The sequence below is a fragment of the Dermochelys coriacea genome, chromosome 1, assembly GCF_009764565.3.
Source record: "Dermochelys coriacea isolate rDerCor1 chromosome 1, rDerCor1.pri.v4, whole genome shotgun sequence".
Lineage (NCBI taxonomy): Eukaryota > Metazoa > Chordata > Testudines > Dermochelyidae > Dermochelys > Dermochelys coriacea.
In genome coordinates, this window is record NC_050068.2 from 161,405,099 (window position 1) to 161,422,861 (window position 17,763).

Sequence of the window (17,763 nt, forward strand, 5' to 3'; positions counted from 1 at the left end):
GGAATTACAGGCCTTTTCTATAGTACCTGAAATTGTGCGTCTCCCACACTACAAGTTAACTTATGCAAACATACTTATGTATTACTGGAGAATACTGAGAAAACTTGCTAATGGTTTTGAAGTCTGTCCCCTGTGTTACATTTCGGTTCACAGATAACTGCACATTTATCCCTGTATGTGTTTTTGTTCAAATTAGAGGGCTGTGTGGAAAATACATACATTTCTCATTTCTTGGTCAGATATTTCATCAGAACTATTGCACATAAGCATAACCTATACCTCCAAGAACTATATGTACGTCTCTCTCTCTCTCTCCCTCACTCACACACACACCACAACTGGAACGTTTCTGAAAATAGTTACCTTGATAGAACATGCCAGACAATATATAATACAAAGTTAGATATATTTATAATTAATTTGCATACAAGTGCTAGAGCCTACATTTACCCTGTATGTGTAATTCAAGGGTGTTTTGGGCATGAAAGGGATGGCAAGATCAGGACCTAATTGGATTTTATATATATATTAGTGTTTCAGGCTACAAAATTGTTTTCAGTTCTAAATCTGCCTTATATATATTTTACATGTAGAGAATATTAATTTTGCTCTCTTTCTCTCACTCACACAATCTATACAGAAGGATAGCACAGGACAACTAGTAGGCTGAATTTGAAATAATGACTTAGTGGCGAAAGTTTCTGTAGTACATTAGCAGTTTTCTGAGCCATGCAGTCCCACAAGTTTGATTTTAACGAAACTGCCGGAATTTTATGGAAACCTAGCCTTTCATAAGGGGAGTGTTTTACTGCACCTGTTGTGTTTTCTTGTTTCTAAAGAAGTTTGGGGTGGGGTTTACTGTCTAATTGCCATACAATATTTCCTTGGCTCCTTTTTTATAAAGGGCAGTCTGGGTCAGACTTGTCCATTTGAAATCGATCAGATGTGCATTTTTTCAAGATGAACAGCTATATATCAACAAAAAGAATTATTCCGCTTGATTTTGTTTGTTAAACCCACCCCAAAATTCAGAAATATAAAATTTATGATGTGTTAAAGCTTGTACGGTCTCATTTAAAATAGTATTAATCTTCCCTAAAATCTTGACTCAAAAATAGCATAAATGCAACAACTTCTAAAAAGCAAGGTAGCTCATAAGATTTTCATCAAAGATTTTTCAATATCAAAGTCAGTTTCTACATACATCTAATGTGACATTCAGTATAACTTATGTATTATTTAAAGAGTAACACGCTTTTTGTTTCCAAGATGATAACCATATCTGGGACTAGGCAAACTCCTAGACCAACAGAGGAAGTAGTTTATTAGCCCAGGATAATTATTACAGGATAAAGAGGGCACACCAGTAAATTACTAACATTATACTAAAATATGCTCTATATGTTCTTCTCCTTGACCCTAACAGGCTACTATAAGTCCCTCTGCTCTAATTAGCTTACAGTTTCATATCATTTGTCCATGTCACACGTGATTACTCCTTATACTCCAACTTCCATTGCTCTACTCCTTCTGCACTATCACCCATGTAACCCCCGCCATCTTGATTTCTCCTCACCAATTGAATAATGCAAAGCTCCCGCTTCCCCAGGAAAATTAATTCATTTTTTAAAAATTGTATGTTATATCTAAGACTTGTGGGGTGACTGGATGGGAAGAGGATCCACAGTTGAGGCCCCCATGTATGTGGTAGATATATGGATAAGGTACCCTGATGACAATTGCCAAATTATCACTCCACTAAGAATGCTATTGAATATAACCATTGTGCTTTGATACTTAGAGCTATTATTGGCCAATCAGACTACAGACATTTCCATATTATATGATTATTGAGAAATAACTGCATAGCTGTTGTGCATATCAGAACTCCTGCATAAGTCAGAGTACAAGGAATTGCATAAAAGAGGAATAGATGTATAGGTATCAGTCCATAACTGTCAGGAATCCATGAGCTCTGACTGGCTGATGCTAATGCTTTTAAAAATATGGATTCCCACAACCCCAGCAGAAGCATAATAAAAGTATCTGTTTCTTAATAACAAGGATAAAACCTTGTGGGGGCTATTTTAAAATATAAATGTTGAGATGACAAATATGTTGGAAACCTACAGAGCACAGCATGAGTATTAGTGTACATTAAAGCTTTGATTACTGAGGAATACAAAGCAGAATACAATTTCGTACATTAAATGACTCACCAGCCATATATTATCATGAATGACTATGTTAGTGAAGAGCATGCCCATTACTGATGCCACTATTTTTCAGAAATTCACATTCATTTTGTCACTCCAGATAGTCCATTAATTTTTCCATCAGCTTCTTGCCCTTTGGGATTTGTGTAGCTGGAGCTCAGATGGGGTTGGTGAATACTAGAAATGATCATTTTCACAGGAAAGACACTTCCTACCTGATCTTCAAGACAAATTTTGGAACTGCAAAGTGGCCTCCAAAATGGGCACACACTTACTCTGCAAAAGCACACCCTGAAAGAACACACCCCTTTACAGATTATTTCAACTAAATCTCCCTGGGGCTTTGAGTAAAAAGCCAGGGCTGAGTTAGAAGGGTCAGTATCTGCATAGACCTATAAACCACACATGCTGACTCTTAGGTGCCATCTCAGAATGCCTATAAATATATTCTGTAAATATATTAGGAGGAAGAGAAAGGATGAAGGAAAGTGAAGGTCTGCTACTTAGTGAGGAAGGAAAGTTAATGACAAATGACATTAAGATAGCTGATGTATTTAATGCCTATTTTGCATCAGTCTTTAATAAAAAATTAATAGTGACCAGATGGTTAACACAATTAGTATTAACAACAAGGGAAAAGCAACAGAACATAGAATAGAGAAAGAACAGGTTACAAATATTCAAATAAATTACATGTATTCAAGTTAGCAGGGCCTGACATAATTCACCATAGGGTACTTAAAAGAACTAGCTGAAGCAATCTTGGAACCATTAGTGATTATCTTCAAGAACTCATAAAGGATAGATGAGGTACCAGAGGACTGAAAAGGGGAAATCATAGTACCTAACTTTAAGAAGAGGAACAAAGAGAACTTGAGGAATTATAGGCTAATGAATCTAACTTTGATACCTGAAAAAATACTGGAACAAATTATGAAACAATCCATTTGGAAGCACCTAGAGGGGGATAATACGGTGATAAGTCATAGTGAGGGTGGATTTGTCAAGAACAAATAATTCCAAATCAACCTAAATTTCTTTCTTTGACAAGGTTACTGATCTAGTGGATGGGGGGAAGCAGTAGATCTGATATATCTTGATTTTAGTAAAGCTTTTGACACAGTTCCACATAACCTTCTCAAAAGCAAACTAGGGAAATGTAGTCTAGATTAAGTTACTATAAAGTGTGCATAACTGGTTGAAAGACCATACTCTAAGAGTAGCTTTTAATGTTTTGCTGTCAAACTGATAGGCTGTATCTAGTTGTGTTCTACAGGGGTCTGTCCTGGGTCCAGTACTATTTAATATTTTCATTAATGACCTGGATAATGGAGTCGAGAATATGCTTATAAAATTTGCAGATGACACCAAACTGGAAGGGGTTTCAAGCACTTTGCAGAACTGGATTAGAATTCAAACAACCTTGACAAATTGATTAATTGGCCTGAAATCAACAAGATAATATTCAATAAAGTGCAAAGTATTGCACTTAGAAAAGAAAAATCAAATGTACAATTACAAAATGGGAAATGACTGGCTAGGCAGTAGTATTGCAGAAAAAGATCTGGTGGGTATAGTGGATCACTGCATATGAGACACCAATGTAATGCAGTTGCAAAAGAGGAAAATGTCATTCTGGAGTGTATTAACAGTCATCTCATATGTAAGTCACGGGAGGTAATTGTTACACTCTGTTCAGCTGGTGAAGCCTCCACTAGCATATTTTATCCAGTTTTGAGAGAGTTCAGAAGATAGCAACAAAAATGATAAAAGATTACGAGGAAAGATGAAAAATAACTGGGCACATTTAGTCTTGAGAAAAGAAAACGGATGATGACACTGATAACAGTTTTCAAATATATTAAGGGCTGTTATAAAAGGATGGAGATCAATTGTTCTCCATGCCCACTGAAGGTAGGACAAGAAGTAATTGGCTTAATCTGCAGCAAAGATGATTTAGGTTAGATATTAGGAAATGCTTTCTAACTATAAGGATAGTTAAGTACTGAAATATGTAACCAAGGGAGGCTGTGGAATCCACATCACTGGAAGTTCTTAGAACACGTTAAACAAACACCTGTCAGGGATGATTTAAGTATTACTTGGTCCTGCCTCAGTGTCGGAAAGAGGTAGGGGGAGGAGGTAGACGACATGATCTCTCAAGGCCCCTTCCAGCTCTACACATTTCTATGGTGCAATGCTCCTATCATGATAGAACTATATTGAGCAGCTTTGCTGTGGGTTTTCTGGGTAGGAAGACTAGAACACTACATTTAGTCTATGCTCCTGCAACTTGATAATGGGTTTCCTAGTGGGACCTAGATATGACATCTTACAAATTACGGACCATCTAGTGCACCTCTTCTGCATGCAGTAAGATACTGTTTGTTTCACTATAGATGCAGTATGAACTGATGCACCAGTACAGATTTAAAAAAATACACTCGTAAGTGATCTTTTTTATTGAATTAACTAAAACTTAAAGAAAAAAAGACAAAGTTAAGAATGCCATCAAGAAGGCTGTCTGCTTTGGCCAGTCTTTTATGACACCAAAGTACATTGTTCCTACAAGATATATAGATGGTAAAACTCCTAGGTATATTTTCATATGCAAAATAAAAAAATGATTAGTTTATGTACAAATCTCCACTTAGGATCCATTCAGTAACAAAAATGACTGTTTTCATACCATAATTGTATTGCATATAATTCACCCTTGCTGTCTCTTCACCATATGGTGCACTGCTGATATTTAGCAGATAATAAGCAGTGGATTTGGACTAATTTAAATTGGCTTTCTGCTTGTAGAATGTAATGTACATCTCATTAGTGCATTCTGGACAAAACTCTGAATTGCAAAAGCTGGAAAACCAGCAAAAGGAAATAGAAAAAAAATAGTATTTATTTATTATTTAGAAAACTATACAAATGAATCATTGCACATCTTGCTATGTGTAGACTAACTTCTTTCTGCATGATCAGCTCTCATTGATGCCTGTAGAAGTGGAAGAAATATAAAAAACTGCTGATAAAATTTGTGAATTATACAAATATTGGCAGAGTGGTAAATAATGATAAAGATGAAGCAAACATACAGAATGACCAGGATTACTTTGTATGCTGGGCCCATTAAAACAAAATGCATTTTAATACAGACAAGGGCAAGGTCATTCATCTAGGAACAAAAACACAGACCATACCTACAGAATGCGAGATGGTATACTGGAAGGTAGTGACTCTGAAAAGAAGATAGTGGTCAGAATGGACAAGCAACTCAACATGAGCACCCAGTTCAGTGCTATTGCAAAAAGGGCTAATGCAATCCTTGAGTAGAAGCAGAGAGGTGATTTTATATGTTACTGGTGATTGTATACAGCATTGGTGAAGCCAATACTGGAATACTTTGTCCAGTTCTGGTATCCATGTTTTTTAAAGGATGCTGAAAAATTTGAGAGGGTGCACAGAAGAGCCACAAAAGTATTCAAAGGCTGGAATGCCTTACAATGAGGAACTTCAGGATCCCTATCTGTTTACCCTATCACACCAAAAAAAAAAAAAAAAGATTGAGAGGTGACTTGATTACAGTGTGTAACTACCTGCATGGGGAGAAAATACCAGGTGCTAAAGGGCTCTTTCATCTAGCTAAGACATAACAAGAACCAATGATGGGAACTTAAAGACAAATTTAAATTAAAAATAAGGCCCTTTTTTTAACAGTGAGGGTGAGTAACCATTGGAACAAACTACTAAGAGAACAGGTAGATTCTTCATCTGTTGATATATTCACATCAAGACCTAGTGCCTTTCTGGAAAATGTGCTTTAGTCAAACACAAGTTATTGGTTCAGTAGAGGAGAAACTGGGTAAAATTCTATGTCCTGAGTTATAAAAGAGTTCAGACTAGATGATCTATTGGTCTCTTGTGACCTTAAAAATCTATGAATTTATGAGATAGATAGATAGATAGATAGATAGATAGATAGATAGATAGATAGATAGATAGATAGATAGATAGATGGCAGGCATCATTCTGCTCATATTGAGACAGAGGTGGTACAACTGAGCAAAATAAATAGCGTCTTGTTTTAGCCATGTGTGACAATGTCCAAAACTCTACAAAAAGGGTAACAAATTTCTATCTTCTGTCAAGTTTTCTATTATGACCCTTAAGACCCATCTTTCAAAGAAAAAATACCGAAGGCCACATCCTACAGTTCTTACTCACATAAATACTAATGATTCACATGAGTACTCCCAGTTAAATCAACCAGTTCTTAATTACTGCAATTACAATAACAGTTATGACTAGGATTGTCAAAGGAATATAAGGAAGTTAGGTACCAGTTCTTACTGAAAGCCAATGGGAGTTGGGCACCTAAGTCCATTAGGTCCTTTGACAATCCAAGCCTACACATGTAAGGGTTGCAGAATTGAGTTGTTATTCCTTGAGGAAAGAAAATTGTGAAAAGTGATGACTTACCATGCCAGATTTTGCTCACAACTAGGCACATGCAGCCCCATTATGCTGTGTCACTTGGAATAACATTGTTTGGGATTCCTACATGTAAATAAGAGCAGAACCTCAGCCAGTATTTTTAACTCCATCCAGCCCAAGACATACATAATCCCAGAAGTATCTGTGCTAACTATGGGATCCAAACAAAAAAATGCTGAATTCATGTTGGGGAAAACTTTAAAATGTGTCATATGTAATGATAAATCCATTTACCTTCCATTTCCTAATTTTCCTTGTCTCATATCCTAATTATGAAAAATATTCTCGTCCAAACATGGGCTTTCTCCTTCAAAGTCCATTCACCTTTCCAAGTCTAATCTGCAGAGAAAGTACACTCCTTTGTCACTCTGCCATTATGTCCAAAGTGACCTCACTGGATTGTGACTTCAGTGGACACTAAAGCAGAAGAGCATGCTGTACAAGGAGAACTCTGCTGACAATAAGTTTCAATATTAGCAACATGGATATAGTTTAGGAAAGGAAGAGGGAATTGCTTTTTTTGGATTAATATTCTCTCTTTTACTGGTTTGCAGTGTGAAAATCCCTCTGCCTAAATATTAAGGTTCAAGAAGAATGCAACACAGATAGCATGCACCCAGCTTTAATTATAATTTTAAATCCAAACTGGAGCAAGTGATATTACAAAAATATGATTCATAAAGATTTTGACAAAAGCAGACCTGAATCTCTTGTCCAATGTAAAAACTCTCACTGCAGTATTTCAGCTATTCAGGGCATAGAATGCAGAGGCTTTTCAGCACAAGAGGAGCTTGCGGACTACCAGAAAGCTTTGCCCACATGATAAGAGGAATTTAGGACTAGGAGAGGAAAAAAAGAAAAAAACATAGTAGCATTGCACACCGCTTTAATTGCTAGAGCTCTGTTTACATGAAACAGAACACTGTGAGCAATCAGTGCCCAATCAAGCAGATTCACAAGTAGTTCTCAAGTTATATACTGAAAGTAATTAGCAGAAAAAAATGGGTTATAGATTAATGCTTTCCATGGATTAAAGATGTTAAAATATCAAGCCAACCACTGAACAGAATTAACAGATTTTATTGTGTCCACGACAATCATTTTCTGAGGGGGAAAAAAATGTTAGCAGCCAGTTCTAGAAAATTATTTCTTTTACTATGGCTATAATAATATATTACAATCAACAATTGTGGAATGGCTGTGATGCTTGGACATACACATGTAAACCCTACAAATATCAGTATATCCCTGCATCTATATATATAGATGCTTTTGTGCTTGGATACATACACATATCCACCCTACAAATATCAATATATCCCTGCATCTATATATATATATGTATCTATATATATAGTGGGTGTATAAATTCAAATGTATCATTTGAGTCCTGTTTTCATGAAGTCATGGTCTGAATACACAACAGTCACGAAGAATGAACTAAAAATAGTGCCTTAGCTGACTTGTTCCAGAGCTGCTGCCTAATTATTATTAACCTTTGAAAGACCAAAATTCTGCCCGCAGATATGCATGTAGAGCTCTTTCTGAAATCATTAGGAGTTACTGAAGATAGAATTTGCCCCTAAATCATTATTATTAGCTAAAATTCAAAGATGAAATGATTGCAGAGAATAGACCACTCATATTTCTCTCCATGTGTGTTTCATCGGGCTGGGAGAAATCTCCTATTTAATGTCTCTAAATAAAGATGCTGGATAAGTGACAGCTTATTCACGAAAATAATTTGGAATAGCTGCAGCTGGCACAAAATCCCGTAGATTTATGGGACTGTTCACAAACCTGTCCAGTGAAGGTGAAAAATAATAATTTGGGTTTCATTAACCTTATTGTCAATAGTGAATCACAAACTTTTGCATTTTATAATTTACTCAAATACCTTACTTCTGAAAATAAAATATAGATAATGCATGAGAAAAGTAGCAGCCTTATCTGAGAACCTCAGCTTTTTATAAACATGAATGAAGTCACACTACACGGCTGTAAGGGAGGCAAATTTCAGTATACCCATGTAGTAAAAGATGGCAAACTGAGGCAATGAAAGTTTGTGATTTGCTCCATGTCTCTCAACAAAACAGTGGCGTAGCTGGAAACACAACCAAAGAGTCCTGGCTCCAAGTATCCTATTCTATAATCACTACAGATGGGTACACAAAGAAAAAGACAAAAGGTGGCCCTGTCTATACATGGGGATAAATTTTGATACTGTTACTCAGGCGAAGAAGTATTTTGCTCCTCAAGTAGTCCTACTCAAATAAGGTACTACTCAATGTAAGTCAGGGCTTGATTCTGATATACTAAGCTTGCACATTTTGTACAGCCTCTTGCATCCAGGCACAACCACCATTCCAGATATTTTATAAGCATTCTTGATTGTAATGGTTGTTTGCTACAACTACAGTAAGTTTTTCATCTTACAGGCACTGGCACATAGTTATAGTGCTCCAGGATTCCCAGTATGCACTGGTATAGCAATAACTATCATGTGCCGTGAATGAATGTGACAAAATGATTCTGTCAGAACCAGTGTTGAGTAGTTAGTGTAACAAATCACAGATGCAATAAAACATTGCTGGAACAAGTGACACAACAAACCATTTCATGCAATCAATGTCCATGCCACAGTTTCCTTGCTTAATGTCATCCATTGACAAATCATCCAGGGGATCACTAACTCCAGCAGGACCCAGGATTCATGATTTAGGCAATTTGAAGCTATCTCCCTACAGATTCAGAAGGACAGCACTGTGTGTGGCCCCATTCAGAAGGTTTCTCTATACAACTATATGGACTTGAATCTTTTTTTTTACTTATTAAATTTAAGTTTAAATTCTATAGTAACTGAAGAGTAAGTCCCCTCACTTACCAGAGCAAGTTTTCTACTCATCATTTGCAAGTGGATGGGTAAATGTAGACTAAGGCTAATTGAAAATTTTCCATCAAAACTGTTTTTCAACAGAAATGTTTGGTTTTGACTACAGGTATTTTTTTTAATGAAAAATGTTTGTTTTCCATGGAAAGTTTTGACATTGTCAAAAAACATTTATTTGGAAAAGTGGTCTCTTAGGGAAATCGTAGTTCAGGTATCTCATGTCCCCATCCTCTTCCACAGAGTAGACTTCTTACATTTCCCAGGATGCGACACATCCAGAAACTCCCAGGATGCATTTTGATGGGGAGAGGGTGTCAGCAAGAAGGGAGAGTGTGGTGCATCTGTGGAGTTATAGTCTGGCCAAGGAGCTTGCACCATACAGGAGAAGAGGGGCATGGGGCATTTGAGTGCTTCCATAAGGCACTGTAGTGGTTTTTCCAAATCAAAACCTTCTGTTTTAAACCTAAAACAGGTGAGTTTTGGCCAATATTTTTAGCTGAAAAGAAAATATTTCTCAACAGTTGTAGACAAGCTAGCAAGTGAATGAGGTGATATAAAAAAGACACATTTGTGCATCATCCCCAACTAGGGTGACCAGATGTCTCGATTTTATACGGACAGTCCCTATTTTGGGGTCTTTTTTTATATAGGCTCCTATTACTCCCCCACCCCCATCCCAATTTTTCACATTTGCTGTCTGGTCACCCCCAACCTACCCCCAACCACAAAACAAATGTTTTAAATGAGAGTGCTTAAAGCTGCCTCTAAGAAAAGTTAATAGTCACTAAAGATTTGCTCCAAAGTCCACCAAAGTCAATAGGAGTCTTTCTGTTGACATCAGTGGGCTTTGTATTAAACCCTAAGCAGCGAATTAGATATTTCATTCACTCTGCAATATTGTGTCAATTATGTGAGTATTGCCACGAAAAGGATCTTCATGCCATCATAGTATGGAGGTTTGTGCATATTCTAGTCAAACAGTAATCCTAATTCTAGTAATCCTAGTACTGTATGCCTGGCATACTAACATGTTCTGTGCACTGTACTCTGCTGCACATTGAAGTTATTAAATATCCTGTTAGCTATAAGGGAGCACAGAAGCACAGTCAAAGCATGAGTTTCTTAATGTCATATGTACTTGTAAATGAACTGTTTGCACATCAGTATTTGAGCTGCAATGAATGGAATGGAATTTCGATCCTGGCAAATCAGGAAGAATCCACCGAGTTACTGACAACTTAAAACCCACTAAAGAAGGTTACAGAATGGCTCAGGCCATCAACAGCATTGTCACTTTACTGCCAAGCCACTACACAGTCTGACAGCTAGTGTGTTATTTTTTTTAAAAGAAATTTATGTGGATTTGGTGTTCAAAGGGGTCAGTCTATTTGACCTCTGGGAAATGGGCTCTTCTGCAGGAACAACAGTGGCCTCACCTTCAGAAGAGGGGCAGGGCCACCAAGACACAGAAGTCAACTAACTGCAGGGAACAACCAAAAATAGGCAGCGAGAGGAATGGGTTTAGAGGAACAGTAACTGGGAACCAGAGAGGAACCCAGTGCAAAGAACCTTGGAAAGTGCCCATTGCTCTGAGAATGCGCTGAGTGAGTCAGTGGACACTGCCCAGAGGAATTCTGTTCAAATGTGTGCATGTATGAGCCCCCAGAAAACAGCCCCACAGGCAAGAAGAGTTCCTAGCAGTCAAGTTTCCTCCTGCTGGTCTGAGACAGCCATCTTGACCAGTGCCAGAAAGAGGCTAATAAAGTTTCATAGAACAGGGGCTGTCCAAGACAGGCACTAGCAATGCAAGTAGCCCCCATACTGCTTCACAAATCTGCCTCAACTCTGCACCAGGGGAGTAGAGGATATTTCAGTGTCTATACCCATTCCAGTCTTTGGCCTCTTTCCTGAGACTACAAGGAAGTTTGCCAATGACTAACATGTATAGTGATATTTTTATTATGTAAATACGTGTCCATTGGATCTAATCTATCAAACCAATTTCCCACAGGCTACCAAACAACAATAAGATAGTAACCACTCTTGATCATTACCCAGCCTGACCTGGATTTGAACTAGTGATTAGAGATGAAAAGCTTTACAGCCCAATATCTATTCCCTTAAGCCATTTTTTTCTCCCACTAACAGCATTGTATATTATGTATTACATTAGTGGGGAAGGACATTTAAAAATATCTCATTGCTTAGTAGTAATAAATAACTAAATAAAGCTGGCAAACCCTAGATGCAGACTGTTTATATTTTACAACAAGAGGGTTACTTCACACTGCCTACTACGGATAATGCAACATTTCTGTAAGCACCTTTTTTTATTTACTGGGCTAGCATTTAGGTGGGAAACCCCATAAAAATCTCATGTTGATTTTACTATGTGAAATTTGAGCTGGTCCTGTCCCAATGTACTTTTTAATGTTAGCCCATTTACAGGGCCAGACCAGCTCTAGGGCTTCTTCTGCCCTAAGCAAACTAGTAAGTGTTTATCCTTTATTGGCCCTCAGTCACCCAAACACTTACAGACTCTTTTGCTGCCTTAGGTGACCACTTGTTCTGCCTGGCTTGTAGAGCTGGCCCTACCTACTGACCCACCATTTTCAACAGAATTAATTCGAGACACAGGATTTCTCTGTCCATATAATTATCTAGCCTGCATCTGTCTTGCAGTACACAGCAAGTGAATGTCCAAAAGGTAAGGCAGGGACCTAAAAGTTAAAAACGTCCAAGTGGATTTTTAGATGCTTACATTCAGCAGTATTAGAGCAGGCTGTAGCAGGCATGTTGCAGCAATGTGTGGGTGGCTGGCTGGCTGGCTGCCTGCCTGCTTGCTTGCTTTCCTTCCTTCCTTCTTTCACACACCTGCTGTACAATTCAACAGTTCTAATGTAAGATACTCATGCTGAGTGACAGATTGTCACACCCTTCAGGAAACATGCACAGACCTACTGGGCTGGTGGAGATTGTGTCCATGGTCATTTGGGATGCATGTTTTAATAAGAGCTATGCTCAGGGAAAGAGAAGATTAGCTTTTCAGCTTCAGAAACATCATTACTTTGACGGATATTAAATTATAAATCCTGTTCACGATGAAGGCATGTGGAGGGGTGGAATCTTTCTAGCTTACGCCCTATAAAGACATATTCATTATGGATGAAATCCTGGGCCCACTGAAGTCAAAGGCAAAACTATCATTGACTTTGATGGAGCCAAGATTTCACCCTCTATATGTATGACACATTTTTTTCATTTTGCTCACAATTGCTTATTAACAGACATCCAAAGGCTACTATTAAGACTTCCCACTATATCACAAAACTTGTGGTAATATAGCAAAGGTTTCTCAGTCATTTGAATCTGGCTGTCTGGATGAAAATCAGCCACTCCTCAGCAGAGTATGTGTTTTAATTTTTTTGCCTCTGTCTTCACAAACAAAGTCAGCTCCCAGACTACTGCACTGGGCAGCACAGCATGGGGAGGAGGTGACCAGCCCTCTGTGGAGAAAGAAGTGGTTCGAGACTATTTAGAAAAGCTGGACAAGCACAAGTCCATGGGGCCAGAGGCGCTGCATCCGAGAGTGCTAAAGGAGTTGGCGGATGTGATTGCAGAGCCATTGGCCATTATCTTTGAAAACTCATGGCGATCGGGGGAAGTCCCGGACGACTGGAAAAAGGCTAATGTAGTGCCCATCTTTAAAAAAGGGAAGATGGAGGACCCTGGGAACTACAGGCCAGTCAGCCTCACCTCAGTCCCTGGAAAAATCATGGAGCAGGTCCTCAAGGAATCAATTCTGAAGCACTTAGAGGAGAGGAAAGTGATCAGGAACAGTCAGCATGGATTCACCAAGGGCAAGTCATGCCTGACTCATCTAATTGCCTTCTATGATGAGAGAACTGGCTCTGTGGATGAGGGGAAAGCAGTGGATGTGTTGTTCCTTGACTTTAGCATAGCTTTTGACACGGTCTCCCACAGTATTCTTTCCAGCAAGTTAAAAAAGTATGGGCTGGATGAATGGACTATAAGGTGGATAGAAAGTTGGCTAGATTGTCGGGCTCAACGGGTAGTGGTCAATGGCTCCATGTCTAGTTGGCAGCCGGTATCAAGTGGAGTGCCCCAAGGGTTGGTCCTCGGGCCAGTTTTGTTCAATATCTTCATTAATGATCTGCAGGATGGTGTGGATTGTACCCTCAGCAAGTTTGCAGATGACACTAAACTGGGAGGAGAGGTAGATACGCTGGAGGGTAGGGATAGGATATAGAGGGCCCTAGACAAATTAGAGAATTGGGCCAAAAGAAATCTGATGAGGTTCAACAAGGACAAGTGCAGAGTCCTGCACTTAGGACGGAAGAATCCCATGCACCGCTACAGACTAGGGACTGAATGGCTAGGCAGCAGTTCTGCAGAAAAGGACCTAGGGGTTACAGTGGACAAGAAGCTGGAACACATGATTTATGAGGAGAGGCTGAGGGAACTGGGATTGTTTAGCCTGCAGAAGAGAAGAATGAGGGGGGATTTGATAGCTGCTTTCAACTACCTGAAAGGAGGTTCCAAAGAAGATGGATCTAGACTGTTCTCAGTAGTAGCAGATGACAGAACAAGGAGTAATGGGGGAGGTTTAGGTTGGATATTAGGAAAAACTTTTTCACTAGGAGGGTGGTGAAACACTGGAATGCGTTCCCTAGGGAGGTGGTGGAATCTCCTTCCTTAGAAGATTTTAAGGTCAGGCTTGACAAAGCCCTGGCTGGGATGATTTAGCTGGCAATTGGTCCTGCTTTGAGCAGGGGATTGGACTAGATGACCTCCTGAGGTCCCTTCCAACCCTGATATTCTATGATAGGGGCAGGTTCCCAGAAGACGTAGGCCATCGTAGCTCCACTGACATCCAGAGAATTACAACAATTTACACCAGCTGAGAGTCTCATCCGGGGTATATGATATTGCTATTTTTTACATTTGATGTGAATCCCAGTGGGCAGTATAGATTACATCTGAGAAATATAAGCAGAATTAATTCAAGGATAACAATGATATTTCTCAATTTTAGGCTTTGAACAATAGAATTTTTACCTCTCACTCATCTAGGTTTGTATTTAGAATAAAAATTTTGATATACATTGTCATAAAAACTCTTCATTGGCCACACTTGCCTCTCCAGCTACAACTCTATCTCCCACCTCCACTTTGCCTAGAGAATCTTTGAGTGTGCACTCTATTCCCACTGCCTTGAGTTTCCTCTACTTTTCTCATATAATCTGCCATCCAGTTTTGTCCCTTCCACACCACTGAAACTGCTCTTAACAAGTTTACAACTGACTTCCTTCTGAACCACTCCTAAAAGGGCCTAATCTTCTCCTCCTAGAGTCTTCTGCTGTTTTCAACACACATAATTACTCTGTCATTTTTTGGCTCTCTCAATCCAGTAGTCTCCTGATTTTCTTCCTCTCTCTCTTATTTCTCCCTCAGCTACCTCTCCTGTCTGTGCATACTGCCAGTGGTGCTTTGCTTATCATTTTCCCTCTGCTATACTTCATCCTGGGGTAGCCTCATCCATTCTCTATTACTTTTGTGAAGAAAACCACCCAAATATCAGCCAATAGATGTTGTCCTCCTGAGTCTACAAAAGGCCTGAAAAAATATTAGAGAGTTGTGAACTGTCCCCTGTTCAGATCAGTAGGACGCTGACTCTATAGTTTACATCTATAATTTACACGTTGACATTATTCTTACATGTTGTACCATAGCACCCAGGGGGCATAATCAAGGATGAGCAACTCACTGTTCTAGGCACTGTACAGATATGCAGTAAAGATGCAGATCTTGTGGCAGACTCCAAGACTTAGAGTCTTGGTTTATGACAAGATACAAACAGGTGGCTCAAACAGGCAAACACTGTGATGGGAAATGGACAAAGTAACAGTAAAGCAAGCCTGGTTTTCCATAATAAACCGTAGTATTAGCTCACCATCTGCCTAGCTATTAACTATTTTACTTCATGGAGTGGCTCAGCTGCTGCACTCTCAAATACCATTGTACTACTGGGATAGATTCAGAGGGCCCTGATTCTTCACTGACTTGCATAGTCATTGACACCTGTGCAAAGTGAGTGTAATACACTGCACTGATATAGGGTGGAGAATTCTGATTTAGAAGCACTTTACATCACTTTGCACAGGTGTAAATGGCCATGTTTAAAATACCCCCCTAAAAATCAGCAGAGAACACACAGAGAGGTGGATGGATCCTGAGGGAAAATGAGGAGAGGGGAGAAAGACAAGCTGCCCCATCACAGACATATCCCTCTTCCATTGCTCAGTAACCCACCACACCCAATTCAAGAGACATTCTCCAATTATCCCTCAATCAAATTCTGAAGCATATCAGAAATGCCCTGCATTTAATGGCAGCAGAAGCTCCATGGCTCTATGCCCTGGAGGTATTCAAAAGGCTGGTATCACCTAATGCGATCTACACATTGCTGGGAACAGTTTCCTACCATGGGAGCTGAAATGGGGCTGTCTTCCCCAAAAGGTTGGTTTTACATAGAAGGTCTCATGCTCCAGAAGTATACAAGGTCCCAGAAGCCCACTGGGAAAAAACAAATCCACCATAAACAGCTTTCGTCACTGACACTCACACAGTTCCAGCAGGGAAGAGATCAGTTCCATCCCCGCCCGCTTCCTCACATAACCAAGGCTGTGATCAAGTGTCTTGATGTTTTTGGTCTTTTGGCCCCAAGATGAAAACCTTACATGCGTCTCTTGGACCGTGAAGTACAAAAATTATCTACATTATATCTGTTCTTATCAGTTTAATATCTGATCTGTCCTTTATTTGGTGACTGTATATTAAATTGATTTTTGAAACAGGGGGATGGCATAGGGGCTTGCTCTTTCCACCCCATGCATTGACCTGGTATTGCAGAGCCTCCAAAAAAAACAAAAACAAAACAACCCCCCACACACATATCCTGCAACCCCTCTATCCTGCCCTGTGCCTCCACACCACCACTCCCTACAAGACCAAGGTCCCTGAGATGAAAAAGGAGCTCACTCACCACACCCAGCACTCATCGGCAGCACATGTGCACAGGAGAAGAATCACAGGAGCCACTCAGCTAACGGCAGGAGCAGTAGTAGCAGCGGCAACCTATGGACAGATCCTATCCCACCAGACAGGCTGAGGAACCCTCCGGGACCTAACCAATGCGCTGCATGAGGGCCACACACAAGAGGAGGTAATTAGAAGTGGGGTTGCACATATCTGTACCCGGGTGTTCATTTCCCACCGTCGCGGGACTCCACCACAGTAATTTCTTTGTTTTGAAACCCCTGGCCTTCCATCCTTCCCTCTCTCCATTTCCTCTGCCTTGGCATAGATGACACCAACAGCCGCTTGCCAAGCAACCATGCAATAGGCCCAAGCTCAGCTGGGCATCAGAGAGAGGTGGCAAATTTCAGGGCATGCCGGAATGATGTAGCTGAACACATCACAGTCAGACCCAGGAAATCCAAGACAGGGCTGGATGTAGGCATATATCTGGCAGCCAGGCTATGAGCGGAAATTAGATCAGGAGCCACACATGGGCACACATATCTCCATGAGGTCACATATCCCTGCTCGTTTCAAACTGTTGATAAAAGATGAAGCCCCAGTTCATTTCAACCAGCACCAAGACAAATACCAGCTCAGGAAGCAAGGAAGAAGCCAGAGGGTATCTGGGGGGAAGGGTAAGCACAGCATGGGCAGAGAAGGGCCAGTTTTACACCTGACAAAACTGAAGCCATTAGCCAGTTCATGATCAGCCATGCTGAAGTATTAATGGATGCTAGAATAGTGAAGACGAGCACTTCTACTATGGACAGGTTGTGGAAAGAGTTTAGGGACTAGATCAACCCTCTGGGAGGGCACAGGTGGGGAACTAAGGACACTAAGAAGCGGAGATTCCATCAGGAGCAGAATAAGGCAGACTTGCAGGCGATTGCAAGGAGAGAAAGGGATGTATACAGCAAGGAAATGTGGGTGGCCCAACTCCCAGAATATTTGAGGGTGACAGGGGTCACCCTCAACACCCTGGCCATATGAAAGTTGGATCCCACGCGGATACATCAACAGCAATGCCGTAAGTACCACTAGGACAGATGCAAGAGGACA

The 17,763-nt window shown here is 39.9% G+C and overlaps 1 non-coding gene across 1 annotated transcript; it reads left to right on the forward strand.

The window, feature by feature from the left end:
- The first annotated feature begins 16,365 nt into the window (after positions 1-16,365).
- LOC119850261 lies at positions 16,366-16,558 on the forward strand. The gene has a single exon (XR_005290794.1). It is a non-coding gene; the product is annotated as a U2 spliceosomal RNA (small nuclear RNA).
- Positions 16,559-17,763: the final 1,205 nt, after the last annotated feature.